Source organism: Manis javanica, chromosome 10 (genome assembly GCF_040802235.1).
Source record: "Manis javanica isolate MJ-LG chromosome 10, MJ_LKY, whole genome shotgun sequence".
NCBI classification, from domain to species: Eukaryota; Metazoa; Chordata; class Mammalia; order Pholidota; family Manidae; genus Manis; species Manis javanica.
This window is the reverse complement of record NC_133165.1, coordinates 94243332-94270486: the sequence shown is the minus strand read 5'-3', so window position 1 is coordinate 94270486 and position 27155 is coordinate 94243332. Positions and strand designations below refer to the sequence as shown.

At 40.4% G+C, this 27155-nt stretch overlaps 1 protein-coding gene across 9 annotated transcripts in view; it reads right to left on the bottom strand.

Annotated features, from left to right (window-relative positions):
- Positions 1–27155, bottom strand: part of CRADD (CASP2 and RIPK1 domain containing adaptor with death domain) — a 204412-nt gene that overhangs the window by 24767 nt on the left and 152490 nt on the right. The window contains exons 4-6 of one of the 9 annotated variants that reach the window (XR_012121521.1): positions 16574–16858; positions 8393–9179; positions 6674–6754 (exon numbers count right to left, since the gene is read on the bottom strand). The exons of 6 other annotated variants lie outside the window; for them this stretch is intronic. The gene's annotated coding sequence lies outside the window, so the exon portion shown is untranslated. The remainder of the gene's footprint in view (positions 1–6673; positions 6755–8392; positions 9180–16573; positions 16859–27155) is intronic. 2 more of the 9 variants (XR_012121522.1, XR_012121520.1) reach the window with 2 other exon arrangements.

Sequence of the window (27155 nt, the reverse complement as noted above, 5' to 3'; positions counted from 1 at the left end):
GTTTCAGAAAGATCAGTTTATTTCTCCACCTCTCTGTGAAGACCAGATTGTTCTCTCTGTTTATGTATCAGAACAAGGTGTTCTAATTATTTTCTTTTTAAGGTGCTTTTCTGTCATTTCCAGGCAGCCAGCCCCTCTGCCAAAGGGGTTTCTCTGCAGAGCATTGTACTCAGGGACTAACGTTAACATGTGGACCCTGGAGGCAGCGCTCAGGTTAGTGTTCTCAGCCTGGCAGTCGCCACCCCCACCCACCTTTATCTCCTTCCCGTAACAAAAAATTCTTCCTGAAATATATTCTTTAATTTGTGTGTGCATTTGTAAATGGTATTGTTTTGAAATATATATTTTTAATTTGCATTGCTATAAATCTTACTTTTTCTTACATTTTTGCTTTATCCTTTCTAACTCTGCCCAGTATTCCCCATGTGCTCTTTCGTATTTATTTATGGATTCCCCTAGTAATGAGCTCTTCAATTGCTTCCAGCTCCTTTCTTTCCACAGTGTTTCCTGATAGAGACAACCTCATATGACTCCTCATGAATCTATATGAGAATTTTTCTGGGATATATAAACCCCAAAATAGAATTGCTGGATTATAATATATACGTATATTTGCTACCACAAATCATGCAACTTTGAGCAAACAACCTCATACATGCCTTTATGGGTCTTTTTCAGAAATTTTCTTGGATACATATACCTAAGAACAAAATTATATACTACATTCAATTTTACCCACACTGCCCACTTGCTATCTATTGGTAGAATGGCCACCCACAGTCTTTATTCCTACCAGCAGTGGGTTAATTGTCCTATATCTCTGTATCCCAGCCAAAACTTGGAAAGTCTAGATTTCTATGCATGTGAAGTGATTCATCATTGTTGTTCCTGCATTGAGCATCTGCTGAGTTTCCTCTAATTTGAACCACCTAGTCATACCTTTGTCCTTTCTTCTGTGGAGCATCTTCTCTTTTTCCTGTTGTGTTCTCACTGAATTGAAAGGCAGGAGGTAGGATGAACACAGCTCTGGGCTAAGAAATAGCACATGTGGGTACCAAATGCCGTACTATCTAAATTTGAATCTGCCCCCAATTCGCCATATAACTTGGGGTAACTCATTTGGTCTCTCTTAGATTGCTTTCTCACTTGTCAAAGGTAAACCAGATGAGTTCCAAGGCCTCGTTTAGATATAACATGTTATGTGATCTTTTTATAAAGGCCATTTTATTTTCTACAGATCTTATATACATAATTTTTACTTCTCAGTAATCAACACTTATCCATTGTTGCATCACTTGTCCCTACATGTCTTCTAAGATAGAACCAAGACTTTTGAGGTTTTAGTAATGTTTTTTTTTGCTAAAGATCTGCTTTATAAAGATCACTTATGCAAATGTATCCACTGTATAGAAAAAACAGTGAGTACTTGTAAACTTGTTCAAAACAGTATAAAAACTGAAAATTCATATTACATCTTTATGGGTCATTCATTTTTCTCATACAGTGGCACAGACCTTGCCCAGCGCCATCAATTTGCCGTTCACCCTGCTCTTTGAACATGCCTGTCAGCCTGCACCTTTGAGGCCTTGCACGAGGTGGTCCCTCCCTCTCCCTGGAACATTCTTTTGCTGACTCCCTCCACCAAATGCGACTTCTCAGTGGAGCCCACCCTGACTGCCCTATTCTCAACTGCAACTCCCATTCCACTCTGCAACCCGCCCCCAGAGCTACAGATCACCTTCTCAGAGATTAAATACTCTATGGATGTGCTGTCTCAGCTGTTGTGATCTGTCTCCCCCTCCCCACTCTCATCCCATCTCTGCTGGCACGTAATCTCCTTACAGGCAGGGAAGCTTTGTTTGTTTTGTTCGATGATGTTATTTCAGGCACCCAGAATAGTGCCTAGGACTGTAAGCACTCACTACATAAACGAGTGTTGTTGGATAAATGAACAAATTAAAAGGAATGATCCATTACAATTATAATGTAGTCATTTAGCTCTGCTTTCTACTCTATGGCTACAGTGTTACCAAATGCTGTTACTGTTAGTTTAGTTAGCACTTACAAAACCATAGAAATTAAATGAATAATCTGTGAATGAATAGAGAATACAAAGGGCTGACTCCATAGTAGTAAAATATTGTTAAGGTTAAAGGTAAGCAGCTACCTATTTTCTGTACTGAACTAGGCTGCAATCCATGTTTAATTTGAAGAGAGTTAGACAGATAGACTCCAAAATGGCTTCTAGGTAAACACAGCAGAGTGGGGTAAATACAGATTGGGCCACATCCCAGCGTTTTCATCTCTCCTAATACCTAAGGAAATGAACCAAATGTAACAAAAAGAAGCTAACTGCAAAAATGGCAGAACCATCCTCCAATTCCTACTTTCCTGAAGCTACATCAGTTAGTCAACAAAACTCATCTCCATGAAATTCACCCTAATACCCACAGATCAGAAGAGGAAAGTATTAAGTGGGTGTTCTTAGCAGTTTTTCTTTTGACTTCAGAAGAGTGGGCCTGGTAACTGCTAGGTGGAGGCTTGGGGAGATCAGAAACGTGAGCAAGGATGGACTGTCCCTGGCAGCAGTGGCCAGGCATTGCACCTGGTCTCGGGAGAGTCTGCAGGACCCGGGTGCTGCACAAACCACTCAGTTGAGCTCACTCACAGCCCTCCCTCTTTTGTCTACATGTGCCCTTAAGCTAAAAAAGGGGACAGAGCAGGAAATATCCAGTTCTCAAGGGGCAAAAAACAGGGCATCAGAAGGGGGTCAAGGAGAAATCACCCCAGCATATCACAGCACCAAAGGCTGAAGACAGCTGCTCTATCATGAGCACAAATGGAATGAAACATCATGGCAACTGAGTAACATACTACAGTAACAAGTGCTTTCAAAAGGAAACATTATGTGGGGGAAAAAAATGACCAAAAAACCCCATAAAAATCCACAATTCCCAAGTAATAAGAGAGCGTATTTTGCTACAGAACAACCTAGTAGAAGCAAAAAGAAGAACATGAATAGAGTAAAACAAGAGCTTAAGAATGAGATCATCAATAACATGAGATTTAGATGGAAGCTTGTCATACTAAAATGAGAAATTGAGGAAAAAAACATCATCATTAAAACTAATAAATAAATTAGAAACACTGAATAATAGAATTAACATGACTCAACTTATTTACTTTCAGGAAAGGTTTGAGGTAAACAGATAAAAGGAAGAATTTAAAGCAACTGGAGAAAAAAAAAGATCATTATCGAGGACAGAAAAATATAATCCATTAAAAGGTTAATGGGCATCCCTGAAGTAGAAAACCTAGTTCAAAATTCAAAGATCTAATACAAGAAAATATCCCTAAAAATGAAAGGCAATGGAACCTCTAAGTTGAAAGAACATATCTGTCTGTTTTAGGAAAAATTGATATAGAATAATCCTCTATGAGACATATTCTGGCTAAATAATTGGGTTTCCAATTCTAAAAAATAATTATTTTTTAAAAAGCAGAAAAAGCAAGTTACCTACAAGGACAGGGGAATGTCAGCCAAATTTTTCAACTGTACTTTAAATGAAAATATAATGAAGCAATTCATCAACAATTCCAAGGGGAATAAAGTTTAGTCTATGGTATCACTCCTAGCCAAGATGATTTTCAAATATACAACAATCAGTAGATATTCTTGAACATGAAAATAACTCAAGAATTTACTGTTCTGAGGCTTCCTTTAAAAGCCTTGACAATTTCATCACTGCAATGAATAAAATAAATAAATCAGCAGTAGCATACCGAGGGTGGGTAGGTAGAAACCATTTGCTTCAGGTACAAGCAATAAAGGATGCATTGTTTATAGAGAAATTTAAAACAGTAATAAACCACTAAAATTCTATCTCCTTTTCATATTACTATGTGCCAAGAATTCTAAACAATTGCAAATAATAAACTATCCCTCTACCTGGGTTGGAATGCTTCCCCACCAACAGTCTCTCCTGAGCCCCTTGACCTGCTTCTTGGTATCAGTAATAGGAAAGCAACCATACAAAGATCAGTACTGGACACTGATTCATTTAAATATAAAACTAATTTTTAACAACCGAGCAGAATATAATGTTATGTACCTTGACTACTTGAAAATAATAATATAATTAATCAAAATCAAGACTGAATTACAGAATAGAATATCAATATCATATGCCTTGACTTTGTGAAAATAAACAATGTAACTAACCAAAATCTAGAAGGGAAGAAAGGAGTAAGAGTGAGAGTATCCATGATCTCATCTATCACAGCAGGGAGGAAATCAGTACTGTCTAAAACGGAGATGGCAGCAAACAGGATAGACTATTATATTGCAGGAAAGAAGCCCTGGATCTCAGCGACTTACTACAACAAGCATTTGTTTCTAGCTCACACGCGCTCCCCAGCAAGCCCACTGGCCCTTCAGGGGAGTACTTCCGTGAGTTGGGTCTGCATTCTATGCCACACTGATGTTAGCCTCCTCCACAGAGATGTGAACATCCATGCTTACCGAAATGGTAAGAAAGGGTGAGGGCCTAGAGATCTGGCCATTAAATGCATCCATTTATAGGTGACGTGGTTCACTTCTGCTCACAATTTGTGGCTAATGCAAGGAACAAGGTCACACCTAACTTGAAGAGAGTGAGGAAGTTTGATTCTCCTACATCCCAATGAGAGAACTGGATGAGTAGAATTGTCTACCAAGACACATAATTGGGGGAAAAGAAAAAACAAAACATCTAAGTTTTCATTATCTCTTTTCTTAACCTCCGAATGAAAAAAATACGATTTCTTATTGTGAAAAAAAACTCTATTCAAAGTTCAGTTATTTCTTAATTTTCAGTTTCTTTTTCTCCAGAAATCCAAATAGAAGTAAATGTAATTGTTTTTTAATTTAAAAATTAGCATGTACCTGATGATCCCATTTTTATGAAGGTACTTCTTCCTTTCCCTCCTCCCTCCCGCCCTCGCTCTTTCCTTTCCACCCACATCCATCCATCTACCCTATCTGCACACACGCTTAGAGAGACATCCAACAGCATATTCCCTTATTGCTAATGAGACTCATTTCTGAGTGATAGGATATGTGATCTTTTTTTTTACTTTTCTGTATTTCTTAGATTCTTTATAATGAGTATGCATCATTTTTATAAACATAGTAGAGTCACTACTGAATATGAAGTCATGAGAAATAACACTTGACCTTCTATTAAGCCTAAAAACTACCTGATAGTAAAAAAGAGATAAACAAGCTTTTACGTTGCTATAGGAAAGGAAGGGGGTTAAAGGAGAAAATGTGATATTTTGTGATCATCATACACTGTTTGAAATTACAAAATGGATAAATGCTGATAGCTTCAGGCCATGTAGCTGGTTTGAGTCAATTACATAAAGTACATACATTTCTATTTTACCAATTCTTTAAAAGCCTTTTGTATCTTACTCAGTGTAGTTGTTGATACAGGTCAGGGCTGACACAGGTCATTCTTACCAAATAAATATACAGTTGCCTATTGAGTTTAATAGAAGTGCTCTGTGGAAGTGGAGTTAGTTCTTCCCATTAAAAAAATAGGGAACACAAAAGTACAATTAATCCATTGAAGAGGAAAAAATAACTAACTTCTAATCAGAGCCAACTTTGCCATTAGGCCCCAGAGGGGACAGGATGAGAGATCCACATTGCTTTTTGGAACCCATGAAAATGTTTTAATTTCTTTTAAAATCAGAAGAAAAAAATGAACTTCAGGTCAAAGAAAATTTTAATATATATCATATATTTGTATAGCATATAAAAGCACACATTTATATTATGTATTATATTCATCTTTATACCAACATTGTAATAAAATGTACTTTTAAAATTTTTTTATGGAAGAAGGGGTCCACAAAGGCAAGAAAGCCTCCAGTCCATGAATGTCAAAATGCAGCCATTTCTAATATTTTTAGGCTAAAAATTCATTGACAGATGGCAAAATTACAGATGGCTGACTGAAATGTATATTTAAACTACCTTCTGAAATTAAAAACAGAGTGTAGTTGTTGAGAGGCAAAATTCCAAGCCTTGTGGACTACCCAGAGCTCACAGATGATGAATGTAAGTTCTCGACATTGATGACAACACTGCTTTTTCACAGGCTCTATACAAAAATGACATTAAAAATTCCTCTGTAGGGAAGTTACATTATATGGATATAAAACTTTGAGTTTTCCCTTTTCCTAAATAGGAAAAATTGATTCCTTAATCACATTATTTCCCAGATAATAACTCTCCAAAATTATCAGAATTTTTAAAAAATATTTGCCACTTCCTTTTAGTCTTCAAGATTAAATACATAAATATTTAAACTGATACCCAAACTAAAGAAAATAAGCTCGCCCCATGGTCTCTTGATATTATTATGCTGCTGGTTCCTGGCAGTAAAGAATAACAAGAGTTAGTTTAAGAAGCTTCCGTTATAAATTATAAATTGTAAAACAACTATGATAGGTTTAAGTTTTCCTTATGAGTATTAAGTCTGCCTAGAAGAAGGGAGATCATCATTAATGAGTATACAAACAGTTGACTTCAGTTGTCAAAAGTACGATTCATTCGATGAGGTTTGGCTGGGTCGAATGGTATCACATTAAGACCAAACAAATAAAAACGGTCACATAAATTTACCAAGCAAAATCTTCTGAAGATTTTGAAAGATGACACACCAATAATCTTAAAAATGAAACTTTCAGTCCTCCTATCAGCAACCTATGGAGAGAGAGGGAAAGCAGGCTTTTTAATTAGTTGCCTTCCAACAACTGGAAGGACAACGAATGTGGTGATTAACATAATGAAGAATCAAAAAATAATTTGGACATACTGATGGAATGATACTAACAAAATTTAATTCTAGGGCAGATAAATGCAACATCCTATCAAGCGTAAGAAATCAATCATAATGTTACAAAATGTTTGTAGCCTGTTCTAAATGCAGTTCAGGAGAAAAAGTTCAGATGTTTTAACTGACTGTAAATGCAATATGACCCTAGTAAAACAAAAACAGTAACAAAATTAGGTAACCTTAGTTCCAACATAAGTTTGGTTCAAGAACAGCAGAGATGACAGTCTCCCAAAATTAGCATTAATCAGACCACTTCCAAATCAATGATCTCATTGCACATTATACGGACAGAGACGCAAGCAAAGCCTGAATGTGGAATCCACCCAAAGACAGCACATATATGCAAGCACATTTGAACTCAGTAAGAAAGCATTGGGCATCTGCCATGGTGGACCACGAGTTCTAGGAAGGTAAGAACTGTGTCTGTCTTGTTCATAAAGAGGACCTAGCACAAGTCTGGTACACAGCAGCTCCTGAGAAATATCTTTTAAGGCTTCAGTTTTAAAAAAAAAACATAAGGAGTAATTGCATTTGATGCAGGAGATGCATTCCGAAGATCTCATATAATGCAAGACCATCATGGCAAAGCACAGGAACACTGCCACATAGCAAGAGCTAAGCATAGTAAAGAATTCCACCTGGCTTTGGAATTTCATGATTCTTGATGAAATTTTAGTGGTTTTTTTGGCATTATTTCACATTTTGTGCCTAAAATAATACTTTAGAAATACTTTTCATCAGCTAATTCAAATAATGCCTAATTTCACATAAGATGCAATGACACTCTAAAAACAGATACATTAATCCAGCAAATAATAACTGAGGCCTACTATGCTGCTGGGCATTTTTTAGTGTTACTGATATAAGAGTGCTCAAATTTAGCTATTTATGTAAATTGTGTGCATTTTGTCTAAACACCACCATGGAGCTTGAAAACTAACTATCTAAACTAATTCATTTATCTTACCAATGCAGGAAATAAAATTAGAAGAATGAAAGTCACTTGCTCATTCTCACGGTTAACTGGTGAGGGAATCTCAGGAAGATGTTGATCTACAGGTGCTTGTCCTAGCAGGAAGTTAGCACCTACTAATGGCTGCAAGTCAGCAGCTGGCAAGTTAACAATTTTGGGGCACGTTTATGAGACAATCTCAGACATAACATACAGTTATCATTAATAAATAGTCTTTTAACCTCCTTGTTAACATTCTTAAAACAAAAAAAAATTCCAGGCTATGTTTTTGTGTTTTTTTTTTAACCAAAAAGCCTTTAAAATATGTCTCTATATTAGAAGCATGTGCATGTATGTGTGTGAAACTGAAAGCCTGACAAAACGAAAAATACTTACCTTTACTATATGTTATCCTATTTAATTTTAGTCCTGATTAGCAACCACTAAATTGCTTTCATGTTCCATTCACAAGGAGCAGCCAAAAGTTTGATAAACATTGTTCTAGTGCACATTCAGTTGGCTATTTCTACTACTCATTCAATAATTGGCTCACATGTCATCTTCTCGGAGAAGCCTTCTAGGAGTCCTCCGGGCAGAGTCAGCCATGCCCTTCTTTGAGGCCTGGGATGAGTGACTGTGAGGATACAGGGAAGGGGCAGACTGAGGAGAGAATAGAAGGCAACACTGGAACAATTTCTCTGTGCCACAGCTAAGCCCCACACTGACCAGGAGCCCCTCAAGCGCAGGGGAAGAGAGGGTCCAACCCCCAGTTGACTTCCTGGTATCCTGAGTGCTCAAAAGCAGTTGCTGAAATAAATCCTTTAGGGAACTGATGACAGCTGATGCTGAAGCAAACAAAAGAGCCCATGCATCAGAGGCTGCACACTGGTAGTTAACAGGCTGAATTTGGTCCACAATTTGTTTTATTTGGCCTGTGCCGTTCAAGAACTTCAGAGATAGCACTTGAACACTGAGGGGTTCACAAAATTCCCAGTTTGTGACTTTGCTTGTCAGCTCACCAGAGCCATCCTCATGCTGCTTACCCCCGCGTAGCCACTCTCTTCCACAATGCACGTGAAAGCCCAGTTGCTGGGCTGTGTTCCCATGTCTAGAATATCTTAGGCCCTACGGATACCTGATTTGTGACTCTTGTACCAAACAATGGGAGAAAATCGTGTAGAGTACAAGTCTAAGGCTTGATGAAGGAGCCTCCAGCCATCTGGGGGAAGAAAGAGAGCACTGCAAAAAGGATCCCTCCTATTCAAGACAGCACAGACCCTCCAGGTACCTGTGGTCTTTTCCCAGGGATGAAAGGCCACCTGAGATAATTGTCTTTGTCTCTGGAAGGAGAGGGAAAAAAAAGGGTGGAGTCATAGAAAACATGGACCAGAATTAGAACACTTTATTTTTCCTTGTATCCTTTGGCATTGAATAAAACCATTTTGCACAGGTGGGTTTTCAATAAACTTGGAAGTGAGGCTGTGGAAAATTTTTTCCATGCTGCATTTGTCTTAAAATTCTAGTTGTTCAGATATAAAAGTGATGTTTGAATACCTTTCTCCCATGGACACATTCCCATGAAAACCCAATCACACCCAATCAAAATTATTCTCAATCAAAATCCCAGCAAATTTTTAATAGAAATTAATAAGCTGATTCTAAACATTATAAGGACATATGAAGGAACCAGAATAGCCAAAGTAACTTTGAAAGAGAACAAACTGGAGAAATTATAACGATTTCAAGGCTTACTCTAAAGCTACAGAAATGAAGACTGTGGTACTACTGAAAAGATACAGAAATAGATCAATGGAACAGACTTAAGTTCAGAGAGATCGACACCTAAATGGACAACTGATTTTCAACGAAGGTACACAGGCAACTCAGTGGAGAAAGGATAGTCTTTTCAACTAATGATGCTGAAACATTGGTTTCACACATACACACACACAAAAAACAGAGAACTTCAATCTATACCTCATTCCATATACAAAAATTAACTCAAAATGGATCATAGATCCAAGTCAAAAATCTAAAACTATGTAACTTCTGGAAGAAAACATAGACCAAAAACATTTCCAACTTCAGCCAAGGCAAACATTTCTTAGAAATGACCAAGAGCATGATCCTTAAAAGAACAAGAGATCATCAAAATGTAAAACTTCTGTTCTTTGAAAGACACTGTTAAGTAAACGAAAAGACAAATTACAAACTAGAAGAAAATATATTTTCATATCATGTATCTTATACAAGACTTATGTACAGTATATACAAATAGTTCTCTAAGTTTAATAAAAAAACCAAGAGCCCAATTTAGAAATGGCAAAGATTTGAACAGACCCTTCAGCTTAGAAGATAGATATATATCTATCTTCTAAGGGGAAGAGGGAGAAGGAATTGAAAAGAGTTAGGAGAAACATGTAAGATGGCAAATAAATACATGAAAAGATGCTCAACATCATAAGTCATTAGAGAAATGCTAATTAAAACCAGAATGACATACCACACTATACACCTATTAGAATGGTAAACACAAAGAAGACTGGTACACACTGCTGGAGAGGAGGTGAAGGAACCGGAGCTCTCACACACTTCTGGTAGAAACCTAAAATGGGTCAGCCATTTGGCAGTCTCTTTAAAAGGTAAACATGCACCTACCATAATATCTAGCCAAACCACTCCTAGGTATACACCAAAGAGAAGAGAAAGCCTATGTCCATACGAAGAGTTGTACATGAATGTTCACAAAGGTTTTATTTATCAACAGCCAACACAAGTGTCTGTCAACAGGTGAACAGAAAAACAAACTGGTATATCTGTACAATGAAAATATGGTTCTGTAGTAAAAAGGAATGAAATATTGATATACCCTTTGACATGAATGAATCTAAAAATAATTATGTAGAGTGAAAGGAACGAGACAGAAAGGGGTATTGTACAGCTCCATTTATATACAGTTCTAGGAAATGAAACTTACGTACAATGGCAAAGAGCAGATCAATGTTTGCCTGGGATTGGGGGAAGAAAAAGGAAGAATTGCAAAGGGTTAGGAGGAAAGTATTGGGGATGATAGATACGTTCATTATTTTGAATGTAGTAATGGCTTTATGGATGTAAATGTGCATCAAAATTTATCAAATTATACATTAAGAATATTTTCAGTTTCCTGCACGCCAACTACCTCAATAAAGTGGCTTGCTTTTAAAAAAACAAAACAAATAATAAAACAAAAACATACCACTCGGCTGTGCTATCTCCCCCTTGTCCCCTAACCCCACGTCACTGTTAGGTCCTCTTTTCTAGACTTCCCCATAGCCCTGCATGCTGGCCCCACTGCCATCTTTATCACTGTGTATAGTTTTCATCTAACTATTAAGTTGAGCCACATGAAAATGCCAATCAATATTCTAGCATTTCTGACCTACAACATGGCGACTTTGCATGGCTCAACCAAAATGCTTGCATGTCAACCTTCCCTGGCCGTGAACCCCAAGGCCCGAGGAGCATCTGGCCCTGTGATGTGTGCTGAGTGAATGTGCTGCCGCCTTGCAAAGTGTCTTCTCTCCAGCCACCTGGTCTCTATTAGGTCATCACAAGCAGCTGAGAAAAAGGCTCCAGGGACCTTGCCTTTCTGGCCTCCACCCTTATATCCATTTAAAACCACTTGAACCTGGTACTGTAAAAGCTCCTTTTTGCATGATTTTAAAACTTCTCATTTGCAAATCTTTGAAAGCAACATGAACACACCCCTAGACTTCTGGAAGCGGAGGCTGTAGCTTTGAAAATGTAAGAAGCGTCGAACATTTAAAGTAACCATAAATCAAAGTAAAACTCTGATTCCAGACGTCTCTCTGAGGAGGAACTCTAGAGGCTGCAGTACTTTAAAATAATATCATGTGCCTTGGCTGCTTCCCCCTTGGAACAACAAAGCGACCCGTGCCAGCTATTAAAGGCAGTCTTGTTATATAATGCAGTTAATCGCACATACTTTTCCCTGTGGGATTTAACCCAAGTTTCACAGTGGTCTATTTTATTTAGCATTGATAGTTTTATGCGTTTCTTATTAAAGAGATCTTTCCACAAAATTGGCTGCTCTTAGCCTTAGCTTGAGAAGGAGGAATATCTGAATTAAAAATCTGTGCAACAGATGGACCTCAGTTTCAAAGCGTATCTCTGGCTTCAGAAGTTCCTCACAGAGGCAGGTGTCAAGCCTGTTAATAAGTTCCTGGCTTTCAGATTTTCCCGAAAACAGTTTAGCCCTTGCATCTATGCACTCCGTAGGCAGAACACAAAATAAAAGCACACAGCCCCATAAATACTTGTCAGATCTGGGGATGCATTTGCCTCACTTTCTGTTCACTTAAAAAGAACTGTACTTTTACTAATGGGGAAAACAATACTATCAGGCAGATTTGAGGAGGGAGAGAAGGGGACAAGTCCTATTGCCGACATGGTTGTGCTCCTGTGTGGGTAGGGTCCTGGGCAGTGAGGGGTCTGAGAGGTAGGCAGATGCACTGGGCGTGTTGTTTACAAACCCTTCTTGGGGCGGTGGCTCTTGCTTTCCCAGGAAGGGACTGAGAAAAGGCTGGACAGAGAGGTTCTCTCGACCGACCTCCCTCTGCGGTTCTTCGCTCCAGCCTTAGCCTGTGCCTGTATTTCCCTTCCTAGCTACTGGGTGGATAACAGAGAAGAGAAGATGAGTTATTTACTTCTCCACTGTATGACTGATATGACAAATGACAGGTCCAAGCTTATAAATCATTTCAAACGCAGCCCTGTCTGGTTTGAGAGAGCTCTCATAAAAATGTGTTCCCTCTCTTTATCATCTTAAAATAAGGAAAAGGAAAGACAAAGGAAATTCTTTTACTCTTAAAGTCATCACCACAAGATAGGTATTATCATCATACTCTTTATAAAAAGGGCACTTATATTAGGGGGGCTAATGCCTGGCCCCTTGTCACTCAGCCTAAGAAGTGACTGCCTGGTTTTAAACCCAGGTCTGTTTACTCCAGTCTGTGCTCCCCTGGTGAGTCTACGCTCTGCTGTTTCTGTCTGATTAGATGAGACAAATCTCTTGAGAGAGAAAGAGGATTACTGGGCAGTAATTTTGTGCTGGTTCAAATAGAGCTCACAAACTGCAGATACCCAGAAACACCTACTAAATAATTGAGCCTAGAGCCAGTATGGAAAGTGATTGTCTGCAGAGAATTTATTCATTTTACAATCTGAGTTTAGGGGGTAGAAACCCGTTAGTAAGTAATACCAACAGCAAAACCTTATTTTCATGACTGATTTAGAAGAAGCCCCTTGTAAATCCAGGCTTGCAATGTCTATCTGACTGAAAAGAGAAAGCGAGCATTTAAGCGACCACAAGATGGGCAGGTCCACGGGGATGCCTCCCGTAATGTGCTTCCACCTCCCCCCAACATGCTCCACTTTGTCCCATGGCAGCTTTTATTTTTACCTCCCACTGGTCAGTTGCATTCTGGGATGAGAAAGCCCCTCCCACCAGTGCAGGACACGCAGTCACCGCACCTGGCACCTAGACTTGGAGCAGATGAATACTGACTTCCAGAGCGAGCTCCAAGGAACGCCACTCCCAGAAGACTGGGTTTTACCTTCAGCTGTGACACGGCATTCTGAAGGATTCTTCAGTGTTAACACAATAGTTTGTAAGCAATCTGAATTCCGACAAATACACTCAAAGTCATTTTGTGAATTTCCTTCCCCAGCGGCAAGGTACTTCTTGAAAAAGGAAAGAAGAAAGCAACGAGGAACAACAGAAAACTGCCTGTAATATCCCTGCAGCTCACTCACTGGCAGCACTTGGTGCGTCCGTGTTCCAAAGGGCACAAAAGCAGCTTTTATGGTTAGAAAATTGAAGTGCTATCAGACCTAGGAAATTATAGGGATGAAAAACAAAACAGCTTATCTATATATGGCCCATCTGCTTTTAGTTTTATGTTTTGCACAATCAATTACTGAAAGCATTGCAAAGTATGCTGAGACAATCAAAATGAGACCTAGGGTATGTCATAACAGCAACCCCAAGGTAAGGGTGGTGCCGTCATACACCCTGCACCCAAACCTATGGCCTTGCAGTAGAGTTTCCAGGAGCCATCAATGCAGAGTATTACAAAGAAAACCCAACACACACCAAACTGAAGCCAGTGTTTGGGAACATGGTAAAAAGAAAATCTGCATTCACTGGGGAAATACCACCTATTTCATTATTTTGTCAGTGTGGGTCACTGCGTTCTCCACAACTCAGTATTTTTAGCACAAAGCAGCTGCTCCCAACCCAGTGATGGGGGACTCTGGGCTATTTGATAATTTCCCAGACTTGTACAGCTGGGTTTTATGAAGGGCGCCCCCTTAAAGCAGTCTCCCAAAACCACTCTGTTCAAACAGCCTGACTTCCTTCTCCTGTGACAATTCCCCACTCCCCACAGCACCACCATCACCCACCCATCACCCTGCACTCTTTTCACTATCATTATCTCCACTTCTGCACAAGCCACAGGCAAGGAAAAGACCTCACTTTTAAATAAGACAAACTTAGAAAGATGAGAATAGCAACGGATTCACACTTCAAATGAAGAAAGCAAATGCCTGAGCTGAAGACGTATTATAATGAAAGACCATTCTTTTGCTGAAAGAACTTGCTGGCAGAGAATTCTTAATAGAAAAAAAAAAAAAGCTTTCTGTTTCTGTTGACCCAACCGATCATGGAAATTCATCATTAGGGGAAGCGATTTTAGCCTGAATTTTTAAAATTACTTTTGTCTAAGGGAAGGGAATGGAGAGGGATAGTGTCAGTTATTGATCCATTAGTCAGTCTTTTGGTGTATTCTTTAGGGGGGGACAACAGATAAAAAGCCCCAGGGATTCTATAAATGAAATCAAGAGTGGTACCCTATTCTTAAATGAGTACATTCTGTTTGCATAAAGCACCATTTTCATTAGCCTGATGTCACAAAGAGGTGACAATCAGTGAAATCATAAATCCGATCTCCATAGTTGAGCAATGACTCATAGATTTGAAAGAAAGAATTTTACTTCCGCATCCATGTCTACAGGCAAACATATCTCTCTTATTGATAAAAATATAGGCATACCTCCAAATACTGTGAGTTTGAATCCAGACTACAATAAAGCAAATATCTCAATTAAGAGAGTGAAATGAATTTTCCCATTGCATACAGAAGTTATAGTTACACTATACTGTAGTCTATTAAGTAGGCAATAGCATTATGTCTAAAAAACCAATGTATATACCTTAATTTAAAAATACTTTATTGCTTGAAAATGTGAACCGTCATCTGAGCTTTTAGCAAGTTGTCATCTTCTTGCTGGTGTAGGGTCTCATCTTAGTGTTGTTGGCTGACAGTTCAGAGTGGTGGTTGCTGACGGTGGGGGTAGCTGTGGCAATTTCTTAAAGTAAGGCAAACATGAAGTTTGCCACATAGGTGAACACTTCCTTTCACTTGAACATTTAGAGGCCATTGTTGTGTTATTAATTGGCCTAGTTTCAATATTGAGTCTTGGGGAATAGGGAGGCTCAAGGAGTGGGGAGAGAGGAGAATAGTGGAGTGGTATGAACACACTTATCAATTAAGTTCACTGTCTTTGGTGGATGCAGTCTATGGTGTCCTAAAACAATTACAATAATAATAATGTCAAAGATCACTAATCACAGATCACCACAACAAATGTAATAATAACAAAAAAGTTGGAAATACTGCGAGAATTATCAAAATGTGACATGGACACGAAATGAGCAAATGCTGTAGGGAAAATGGTTCAGACAGACTTGCTTGATGCAGGGCTGCCAAAAAAGTTCAATTTGTAAAACAATGCAGTATCTGTGAAGTGCAAATAAAGCAAAGTGCAATAAAACAAGGTATGCCAATATTCTAATTACACTGGCTTAATCATAAGGGAGTGTTGATGTGGTAGTTCTTACATACATTTGAATACAAATAAAAGAAGTAATATTAGGTATTATTAAACACTTCTAGACTCCAATGGGAAACAAAAAGAAGATAAATCCAATAGAGACAAAGCCTGAAAAGGTGAACGCATTTAACACGCAGCCCGCTCCCATGGCTTGCCTTTGGGAATCTGTCTTCTAACTCCATTTTCCTCTTCATAAGTAGTCTGCCTGTCTAAGCTTATGAAGGAGGAACCCAGGGTTGCCACAAGGATGAGGTCTAGAGTCACTCATGACTCAGAACAGTCTTGCCCCTCAGCTTCACAGCAATGATTCACTGTGGTACAAAGAGGGTGCAGCATCCAGGATGCTCTGCTAGTTGTCAAGGCTGATTTCCCTAGGGCAGCAATGTGGCCTCTGCTGAAGAACACAGGAAGACTTTCCATCCGACTCAAGACTCTGGGGCTGTGTTTCATTGAAGTTCCTCTCGTGCAGTCAAAGCCATGGTTTGCCAAGGTAAACTGCAAGTTTCCCTTCTTGTGGTGATAGATCTGTCCACTGTAATTCTCAGGGTGTGACTGTACGGTGTGGGGCACTGAGCCCAAAGATTTGCTCTTGGGTCCTTTGCCTGCCACTGACTCATTGCCATCTACAGCTCTCTTTCTACACCCGTGAAAAGGAGGAAACCTATCTGGCTCCCCACCTTCCTGCAATACCACAAGGAAGAGGCTGTGCCCTTCCCAAAAGCTGTCCAGATTTTATTTTCCCTGTTATGTTCAACCCTCTCTCCACTTTGCTTACTTAGGCTGGTGCCTCACACAGAGGTGATATTCATAGAGCACTATCTTGGTCCTCCTGACTGTGTGTTCTGATTTCCATGTGGCCACAGATATAGGCAAACAGGACACACTGGCTAGCAGGCACCTCAGGAAGAATAGTTAGCCAAGTTGCTTGGTGTATTCCCTTTCAGTCTTCAATTGAGAGGCAGCTGTGACTCAGTAGAGAGAGCAGAACCCGTAAGATGGTTCAAGATGTAGTACGAGGTCTGGAGACTCACATGCCTCCTTCTAGCCCCAGTTTCTTCACCTGTAAAATGAAGGAACTGAATGAGCTTAGAGGCTGCGAATGCAAATGGCTAACAGGGCCTAAGAGGGAACATAAATGATTATAAAAGACCGGAGCAGCGGGAACTAGAGAGACTGGAGTGCGCACGTCCCAGCTAAGTGGGGCAGCTGCCACTCAGCAACTGCTGAGGGTGAGAGGAGAGTCCAACATTTCCACATCTTCTAGTCTTTGAGGAAAAGCCAAGAATCTAAATTTTAGGTGAAATCTCAATTTTAAATAGGGTTAATTAATTTAAAAAATTTAAAGTGTTGTGACAGCCTGTCTGCAGACCGTCTATAGTCTTTAAGTGTTCAGTAAATGGCCTCTGCACTAGGTGGAGTGTCTCTCAGCTCTCTTTCAGGGCTTTTATTCTATGATCTACCCCAGAGCTAGTTTTTACAACAAAATATCCTACCCAATTAATGGCTATTAATATATTAATATGATGGATATTAATTTATCACTGTAGAGAGAGCTCAAGACTGGATTCAGAGTTCAAGGGCAACAGGAAGCGATGAAAGACTGGGGGTAGGATAATAATGGAGAGAAACGTAGTGTGATCCAATTTCCATTTAATAAACTCACTCTGACTGCTGAAGGAAGAATGAACTGGAAAGAAGGGCCAGTGCATGTGGTTGAGCAGGTGTTGAAGCCTGAGGGAATCAGCACAGTGACCAAGAAAGGGGTGATATCTGGCCCAAGTCCACTGTGAAAGTCTGGCCCCAGGCTGCATCTTCTTAAATGGGCATGTACTTCCTCTATACCAATGTGCATTCTGTAGGCCTTCTGGCCTTGGGGCAGATGTAAAACAGGAAAGCTAGTTAGAAAGTTGCTACAGGGGAGAGATGATGATTCCTTAAACTAGAATAAAGGCAATGGCTATGGAGGAAAATAGGTGGACTCCTAAGGTACTGAAGAGGTAGAATGGACATTTTTTGGTGATTGATTACATATGGGGACAAGGTAGATGGAGACATCGAAGATAACTAACTGTCCAGTGTCTATCTCGAATGACAGGTGGCTGGTACTGACACTGCTGGTACTGAAATGGAGAAGGCTGAGGGAGGAGCAGGCAGAAGCGGGTCCAGAGATGAGTTTTGAATATGTTATGCATGAGGTGCTGGGAGATATCCAAGTGGAAATGTCAAGTAGATGACTAAATAGGCAGATCTCAAATGGGTCTGGGTTAGAGAATAAATCCATTGAAACTCTAGGGTTTTCTTTTCTCATTATTTTTCAAGATCCTCTTTTGGGTAACTCTAATATTAAAAGAAGTTAATCCACACTGACGTATTGAGGTAAGTTTCCATCACTGACTCTACTTTGGTTATAACCAGTGTCTGCTCCCTGTCTCTTATGCATAGTAGCAAACACTTGTTTACAATGTTTACCATGTATGAACCTGTTTGGTTCTCATAACAGCTATAAGATAGGTATCAAATTATCCTCACTTTCTAAAATGGGAAACTGAGGAACAGAGAGGTGAAATAAGTTGCCCAAGGTCACGCAGACCATAAGAGCCTTACCCAGAATTTGAATGCAGGCAAATCTGGCTTTTTAACCCCCACACACTACATTCCACTGCCTCTTCAACCAGCTGAGATGCTGTGCATGGCAGCTTTTAGTCCCCAGTCCTCCACACTAAGTACCCCTGGTCCCTTACTTGAAGTGGCTTCTAGATTCCCCCTTAGCTTTATTTTCCTGCTCTTGAACCACCAACATGGGCTGGCTTGGACCATGTGTATGAATGAGTCTTCTCTTTTGAATGAAGGGCAGGGAACGGGCCCTGTGTTTATTCCTTCTGAACTCTTTACAAAGTTGCCAAGAGTGAGCACACAGAGCAAGCCCTCAAATATGGACAGGGCCAAACCAAGCCTGGACAATGGGTCTGCCCTTGTGGATAACAGGAGTCAGCTGGGACTATCTGTCACAGCCCTAATGAAGGGAACAGGCCTTACCTTGTATCAGGAAACACCAACCTAGTGAATCACTACCTGTTCCTTCCTGCTGCAGACCTTCTCCACTGCTGTCTCCAGACCACAGCATCACGGCTGGAAGGCACCTACTGGGCTGCACCAGATGGTACAACTGACCCAGGGTGTGGCACAGCTGTTCTGGGGCTGGGCCATCTCAGTGTTTTTGGTCTTGTCCTCTTTGGGGTATTTTTTCTGGGGAAGGGTTATTGCCACCCCCTCATCTCTCACCTGGTGCCTGATTTCCCTTCCTGTTTCCCAGGGGCTAGGAGGGGTCAGAGAACACCCACCATCTGTTGCCTGCCAGGGGCCACAGGACGCTCCATTCTGCTGTCACTAGGTAGTTCCTGGTTCACCACTCCGCACCCTTCAGCCTCCACCTCCTGCTATTGTACACCCTCCCCTCTGGAGAGTGCAGACCTTTCTGACTCAGCAAACCCTGCATGCCTCGCCTCCCAAATGGCCTCTACCATTGTGCTGCTTATGTTTGTCCCCACCTCCCCTCTAATATGTCAAGAAAAAAATGGTCCCTCAGCAGAAGACATAAGTTACCTGGCCTGCACACATTCCTGTTCAGGAAATGGGGGCCTCAGACAAACTTGTGGAAGAAATTGGTATACAAGTTGTTCATTAGGAAAGGTGCTAAGGAAAAAGGAGTGGGGGAAGGCTCAGAAAGGAGACTGACCTTTTTCACTAGGTGTCATTTGTATCATATTCTCTTCAATTATAAATACTTAATTTTTCAACAATAATCTCACTCCCCTAGTTCTGATCCTATGTGTGTTAAACAACTTTCTGATAAAAGTCTGGATCTTCACACAAGGTTTTCTGTGGGTGAAAAATATGCTGATCTGGAAACATAAATATTGCATCCTCTTAGGAGGAATTTTTCTTTCAACACAATAATGGACAGGTATTCTGATTTATAGATCAGTCTCCTATAAGACTGTTTATCATGAATCAGTTCCTCTCATTCCCTCTCCCAGCCTGCTCTGCTCTGGGTCCAAGAATCCACTGGTCTGCAAAGCTAAGGAACAGACCTGGAGAGGGGAAATCCTAGCAAGGCACTGCCTGACTGAAAGGCCCTGTCTGAGTGGCCAGATAGCCTCCTTCTGGTCTGGTGAAGCAGCTTTTCTTCTTATGGAAGGCTAAGCTTGCAGGGGCAGCCAGCAGCAGTTCTGCTTTCTGGATTCCAGGAGAGATGACAGGCAAACCGGATCCCTGATTGGCTGGGTAAGGACCTGACAAAAGCTGAATGTCACACATGCACAACTGGAGCTTCCTGAAGAAGAAATCTGAGCCATCAAGTGGAATACCAGTTTAGAAGCCTGAGGGCCACAGATAATAAAGCCCTAACTTGTTTTACATGAGGTACAACTCACCTGAAGCACATTTGTGGTGCAGGGGTGAGGGAAGGGGGAGTCGATTCCAAGGAGAAAAGGATGAATAAGAAGTGGCAGGCAGGTTACTGCTAAGAAGAAATTCTGCCAAGCAAGCATAAAGAACAGAATAATGCTAGCTACTGAGACCTGGGGCAAGTTGGCCAACTCTTTTGCCTCCACTTCCATTTGCTGAATGTGAGGATAACTGTAGCATCTACCTCAAATGGTTGTTCTTCTGACTCAGTAGGGCAATATATACATAAAGCACTTTGCTCAGAAACGCTCTACATTCTCTGCCCCCAATCACCCTATACACACACACCCTTGAACATAACTCCTGGGCATTTTGAACCACATTTCAAATACCATTTCAAATACCCAGAGCCACTGCAGAGGAGAAACTGGCCAGAAGTTGCAGTCCCTTAAAATACCAGAGGCTCTGACGGACCTCCTTCCAAATTAGAAAGCATTATTAAAGACAGGGAAGGACCTTAGAAAGTCAACTGGTCCAATTTCCTTTTCATGTACATTCCACAGAGCTAAATGAGAGGATGAAAAGGAAATGAGAAGAAAAAAGGAATTTCTTGAAAAATAGCAAGTTTGTGAAATTCTATAGTAAAATTCCGTACTATGGAGCCCTTGAATTCCTGGCATTCAACCATTTCTCCAAATTCAGAACCTCTCATTTCAGATCATTAGCCTCCCTTCTGTGGCTAAAACCCTAAACGGTGTGAATAAGGCTTAGCAGAAACCCTCGCCTATTTATGAAGCCTTTGACTCCAGTGCAGGGAGTGGGTGGGTGATGGGAAAGGCTACCTGCTGCATCCCCCCACTCCCTATTCACTGTTACTTTACAGGGATGGAGGCAGCCTCTAGAATGAGAATCAGTGCACATAATGGAGAAGTCAGGGCTGGAAGAGAGCGACAAGACAGTGAACTGGAGGGCATTTTGCTATAGCCGTCCTGTCCAATATGGTAGCCACCAGCCATGTGGGACAGGAGCCTCACCCGAAATAAACTGTGGTGCAAGTGTAAAGTACACACCAGCTTTTCAAGACCTAGGATGAGAAAAAAGAATAAAATACTCATGAACAATTGTCTGTTATTTCTTTTATGTTGAAATGATAATATTTTGGCTACCCTGAGTGAAATAAAATACATAATTCAGACTAATTTTACATGTTCTTTTTACTTTTTTAAATGCAGTGACTAGAAAATTAAAAATTACATATGTGGCTCCCATTGCGGCTTGCAGCATGTTTCTAGTAGGTGACAGTGCTATTAGAATCAGCCTTCTGTGCTCTTTTTCCTGCCACCACTGCCATCCTCATGGTTACTTCCTACCCTTCACATGAATGAGCAGTGATACAGGTAAGGAGTTAGCTAGCTACTCCCTGGGTCCTTGTTCCCCTGAAAAAGAAAGCAGAGAGTAAACTAAAATCATGTTCTTTTGGTTGGTATATACCCCCTACCCACCCAATGATCACAGCCAGAAACCTTTCTAGCCTCAGAATGCCAGGCCACTCCCTCAGGCCTTGGAGCAGCAGGCACAAAATGCACACTAGTGCTCAAAGCAATGGCAGGTTCTAGGTACAGCTACTAGCCAGCCAAGGGATTTACTATTTATTTCTTGGCATATATCTCATCTCCAGGCTGCCAGACTGAAGGCTCCCTTAAGACAGGGACCATGTTTTTGTCCACAGCACCCAGCAATGTACCCATATCCCTAAGGGGGATGGTCAATAAATATTTCTTGAATGCAGTGCATGAAATACTTAATGGGCTTCAGTTTACTCCCCCGCAAAAAAATGAAGGCATTGGACTAAACAATCTCAAAGGCTCACAGCATTTTAAAGCAAAAAGGGACCTTAGAATACTCTGGTTCATTGGTTTTTAACCCAATCAGGTAAATGCATTTTATAATATTTTATAGTCCTATATTTACTGATTTGATATAAAATAATATAACCGACCTATACATACTTTCAAAAAATTAATATAACATGTAAATTGTAATACAAAGGAGAAATGAAAATGACTTCTATAAAAGAACACATACTTGAATATACAAATACTCTGCACAATACTCTCCAAGACGATGAAGCCTCAACACCACACACCTATAGAAGCACCATGAGAGGGAAAGCTACAGTGCAGACCTCACAGGTGTGTGTCTCGGCGACTCAAACATCATTAGGGTTTCCTGTTGGTGATCTGATTTTTCTCAAACGATGAGTAACTCTCGGTCAAGTTTTGAACAAAAGTACAAGCTTACCTCTCTATATATTCCTGAAAACGTATATACTTTCAAACATGTGAAAAGTACTACACATTTACATGTAAAACAAAGCTGGATTCTTTTCCTATATGGCAGGACAAATGGCAGGCAGGCAGCTGTGGGACAGGTCTTTGCTCTGCAGGACTGCCCAGGGCGTGGTTTAGCAGCTCTGCACCTGCCCATCAGATATCACTAGCACCCCACCCCCAGTCATTGTGACATCTACAAAATACCCCCCAAGAATGCTTGAAAGCACCCAAATGAGTGATTCCAACCTCTGCAGAGAACCCCACTAGGCCACACCTTGTGCTCACTGGCATAATTTGAATCGACTGTGGGAGGCACAGATATTAGGTATAGTAATGTAAGTTTTAATTTTCTATTTTGGAGAAACAGTTGTGAATATTATACACTACCACAGCATGAATAGAACCATGAACTTAGATTTCACAGTTTATGTGGCAGATTTCATGCACCTGTTGCTTCTGTCACATTTTAAGTTATAAAGATGACATATCCTATGAGATGTTTTACTTGTGTCCTTACTTGACAAATATGGCCTGGAGGCTCAGAGTTAGTGGCAGGCTAAGGTAGAAAATGCAGACCTCCTGGCTGCCAGTTTTGCGTTTTTACGCTTGTTTCCTCTGGGGAACTCAGAAGTTTCCAGGACGTCATAGCAGAAGTTGTGCTAGTTGCAGCACTTCTGACTCTACTGCGGTGCTTACTTTCAGAGCCTGGGGCATCACTGCTCACAGAGGACTCTAGGACTTGTGACAAGGAAAGATTAAATATCTAGATCCCTCAAACAAGTTGAATTACAGGCAAGACTGAATTCCTTCTGGGTAATTCCACTTGAACCTTGTTTACTTGGAGGAAACAAGGACTCTGCTTATGTCATTCGCAACCTGCATGAATGGACAGTAAAGCAGGGTTCTCTCCATGTCTCCCACCCTGACCCAAACTGCTTATCTCAGAATGGGGAAACGATTCTCAGAGAATTCGCCGCACCCTGCTCACCGCAGAATGTGTGTGTACTCCCATGCCAGGCAACTAGATCCTGTTGAATGACAGGAGCTATGGGAAAACAATATGTCTGTAGCCAGCACCAAAGGATGGCCTGTGTTCTGTGGTGGGCATTGCCCCAGTAGAGAATCAGCTGATGATCCATGCATGCCCCCAAGGCCTGCTAATCAACTGGACTCCTGCCCTTGCTCTCCCCTTCCTGTCTACACTCCTTGAGCATTTTGTTTGCAGGCAATGTTCTCTGGCTCCATGTCAACTTCTTTTCTGTCATACCCTCAGCACATGGAGGGTAAAGGGGAGTCTAGCTTGCCGTGGATTCCAATCTGCTCTCAGATTCCCCAGAAACACCTTTATTCAAAATAAATCTTCCCCTTTCCTGGCTGGCCCTAATCAACTCCATACCCTTTCTCAGACAGGTGGTTCCCTCATGTTCACAGAAACCCAGGCTACACCTGTAGCATGCCGGCAAGTGCCCCTTGATGCTGGCACTTGGACCACTGAGGTCCCCTTGTCTTTGAGATAATTGGTCACACAGCCCCATCCACCAGAGACCTCAACCTGAAATAGTTACACAGGTGGGACAAAAGAACAACTAAATCAGTCATTAAGGTTTTTCTAATGGTAATGGATGATGTGAATCTGAGAAAAGATATAAAGGCACAGAGACATAATGGAAAAGAAAGGAAAAGGAGGAAATTTTTGTCCCAACTTCCCAATTCCTTGTAATTCCACATCTCTGAAGTGGGCCAAGAAAAGCTGCCAAGCAAGAGGTACAGAATAAGGACATAAATGTAACATTTAGTATTTAGTGCTCTGTAAAAGCCCAAAGACTATTTATTACATGTGCACAATTTCTGCATCATCCCACTGGATTCAAGGTCTGTGGGACTTGGCCACTTTGGACATTTTTGCATGGCTAGATCATTAGCACCTGGTGAAAAAGAAAAGGGACTCTGACACATTCAATTTGTAGTTATAGAATAGGTGTTAGCTCTTACTTAATTATACAATTCTTACTACTCTATCAGATATAGGCAAATTTTTCTGTGCACCATTTTAAAGCCTTCTGATGTAATTCTTTTATGATTAACATGTGTCACTTAAGTTTATATTTCCTGCCTTTTCTTCCCACACTAATTTTAACCATACAAAAAACCTATATAAAAGAAGAGACACTTCATGCATGCAAATAAGGATATTGTATTGGGAGCAATTCTGGACTAAAGTTAGCATTTTACATAGCAATACAGGATATCGCAAAAATCATCTCAAGATGCCGTATATTGCAATTGCATTATAACTAACCAAATCCAGACCAAATTTCACACCAACTGTAAATCATGAACTGAAATAAAACTCATTGAAACTCATGCCTGAGCCAGAGTTTGTCCTCCCTGGATTTGGCAACAAATTATTATTAACTTTGCATAAGATAGACAGCAAGGAGGAAACAGTATATTTCTATATAGTAATATTTCTTTCATACAATTGATGATTATAAAGAACAGCTAATTCTCATTTGGTAACCTCCTCCTATATTTTTAAATGATAATATCACTTTTAATTAAAATGGATACATCCAACCCAAACAGAAACTATGTTTAAAGGGCACTATTAGAACCTGAAGTAAGAATAAAAATGATAATATCCATCATTTATTAGAGCCTAGTATGTACTAGTTAGTAGGTTAGGTAGTGTACATACATTGTCTTGTTTGATCTTTTTACAAAACTCCACTTATTTGCCTGTTGGTTTATTAAAGCCCATAGTTTATATTAGGGTTTAAAACTCTTTGTATTGTTCACTCTATGGGTTTTGATAAATGCATAATGCCATTTGTGTTCATCATTACCGTATCATACAAAATAGTTTCACTGCACTAAAAATCCCATGTGCTTCACCTATTCATCTCTATTCAATACCTGTTCCTACCTAATTCAACCACTGGAAACCACTGACCTTTCCACTGTCTCTATAGTTTTCAACGCCTTTTCCAGTATGTCACATAGTTGGAATCACACAGTATGTAGCCATTTCAGACTGGCTTCCTTCACTTAGCAGTAGGTAGTTAAGATTCCTCCATGTCTTTTTGTGACTTGATAGCTTATTTCATTTTTTTTTTTTTTTTGCTGAATAATATTCCACGTGGTATATGGATTGGATGTACCACAGTTTGTTTACCTATTCAGTTACTGAAGGGCATCTTGTGGCTTCCAATTTTGGGCAATTATGACTAAAGCTACTATAAATGGGCAGGTTTTTGTGTGGACATAAGTTTTCAGCTCATTTAGATAAATGCTTAGGAGCAGGACATATGGGTCATGTGGTAAGACTATGTTCAGCTTTTAAGAAGCTGCCAAACTGTCTCCCATAGTGGCTGTACAATTTTCTCATCATTTAGTAGCCCTTCCATGTATATACTTTTATACCTGCTACTCAGTTAAGAAAACTGAGATTCCAAGAGATTAAATAATTTGCCCAAAGTCACACAGCCAATGCTGGGATTCAAATTTGAGTTGGTCTGGCTTTGAAGCTGGTGATCTTTCTCCCATACTATGCTGCAACTCCAAGCAGGCCAAACACTCAGCCAGGGGGGCTCTTCACTGGGGTGTGTGCACAGGGCCAGTTTCTACTGTATGTATTAATGTCCCAGTCCCTGGCCTAAAGCCAGACGGCAGGGAAATGCCCTATTGCACAGGCCTTATAATTTCCTCCTTCCCCTGAACCGGAGTCACTCTCCCCCTCCTCCACTGCCACAGCTCTAAGGAAGGGTTACCAGGCTCTGTGAATATGGCACAAGGCAGGTGTTAGAGGTAGCCATGCTTCAGAACAACTCTAGCTGTAGGCAAAGACAGTTTGCTATCATTAAGCTTTGCATTATCATTCGATAAAGGTACTTTCAGTAATGCAAATGATAACCAAAGCCCCAGCATCAAGTTCCTGAATTCAGGGCTTCTTTCAAGATCTAGAATACCAGTAGCTGGCTCTTCTAGAATGATAAAAGCCACTGGCTGCCGTTTTCAAGTTGTTTGGCCAGAAACAATTTAAGATGACTATCCTAGGCTCATACCTGTAAGCTACCTGAGAGGTTTAGTCACTTAAAAATGTTTCTATATATTTAGGTCAAGATAGAGGAGTTTGGCATTGCATTCCTGAGGTGTGATCCTGAGATATTCCTAATTCTCAACCAGGGCAGAAATACAGATACACTTGTACCTCAGTTAACTAATGATCACAATTTACAGCATAGGCGTTGGGAAGGAGTGACAGGCAGTGATGATTGGGGAAAGCAGGGGACATGGTCAGCTCAAACTGTTAGGTTTCAGTGCTAGCCCTGTCACTATTTACTTAGTGTGATCTTGAGACATGATATACGACATGGAGACCTTTCTACTACGGGGAAGGAAGAGAATATCTGCCACAAAATAACACATATATGAGCCATATTGTATTCTGCAAAAAGAAGTGAAATTCCTTTTTCTTAAAGCATATCAGTTCTTCCTTTCTCTTCTCCTTTCAGCAATTCCAGCTACGTTAGTCACACCAGCTTTCAAACAGAGGACAGTGTCCTACTTCAAGAAGAAGCACAATTGGTACAGCCTGGAGAAATAGCTTAGAAACTT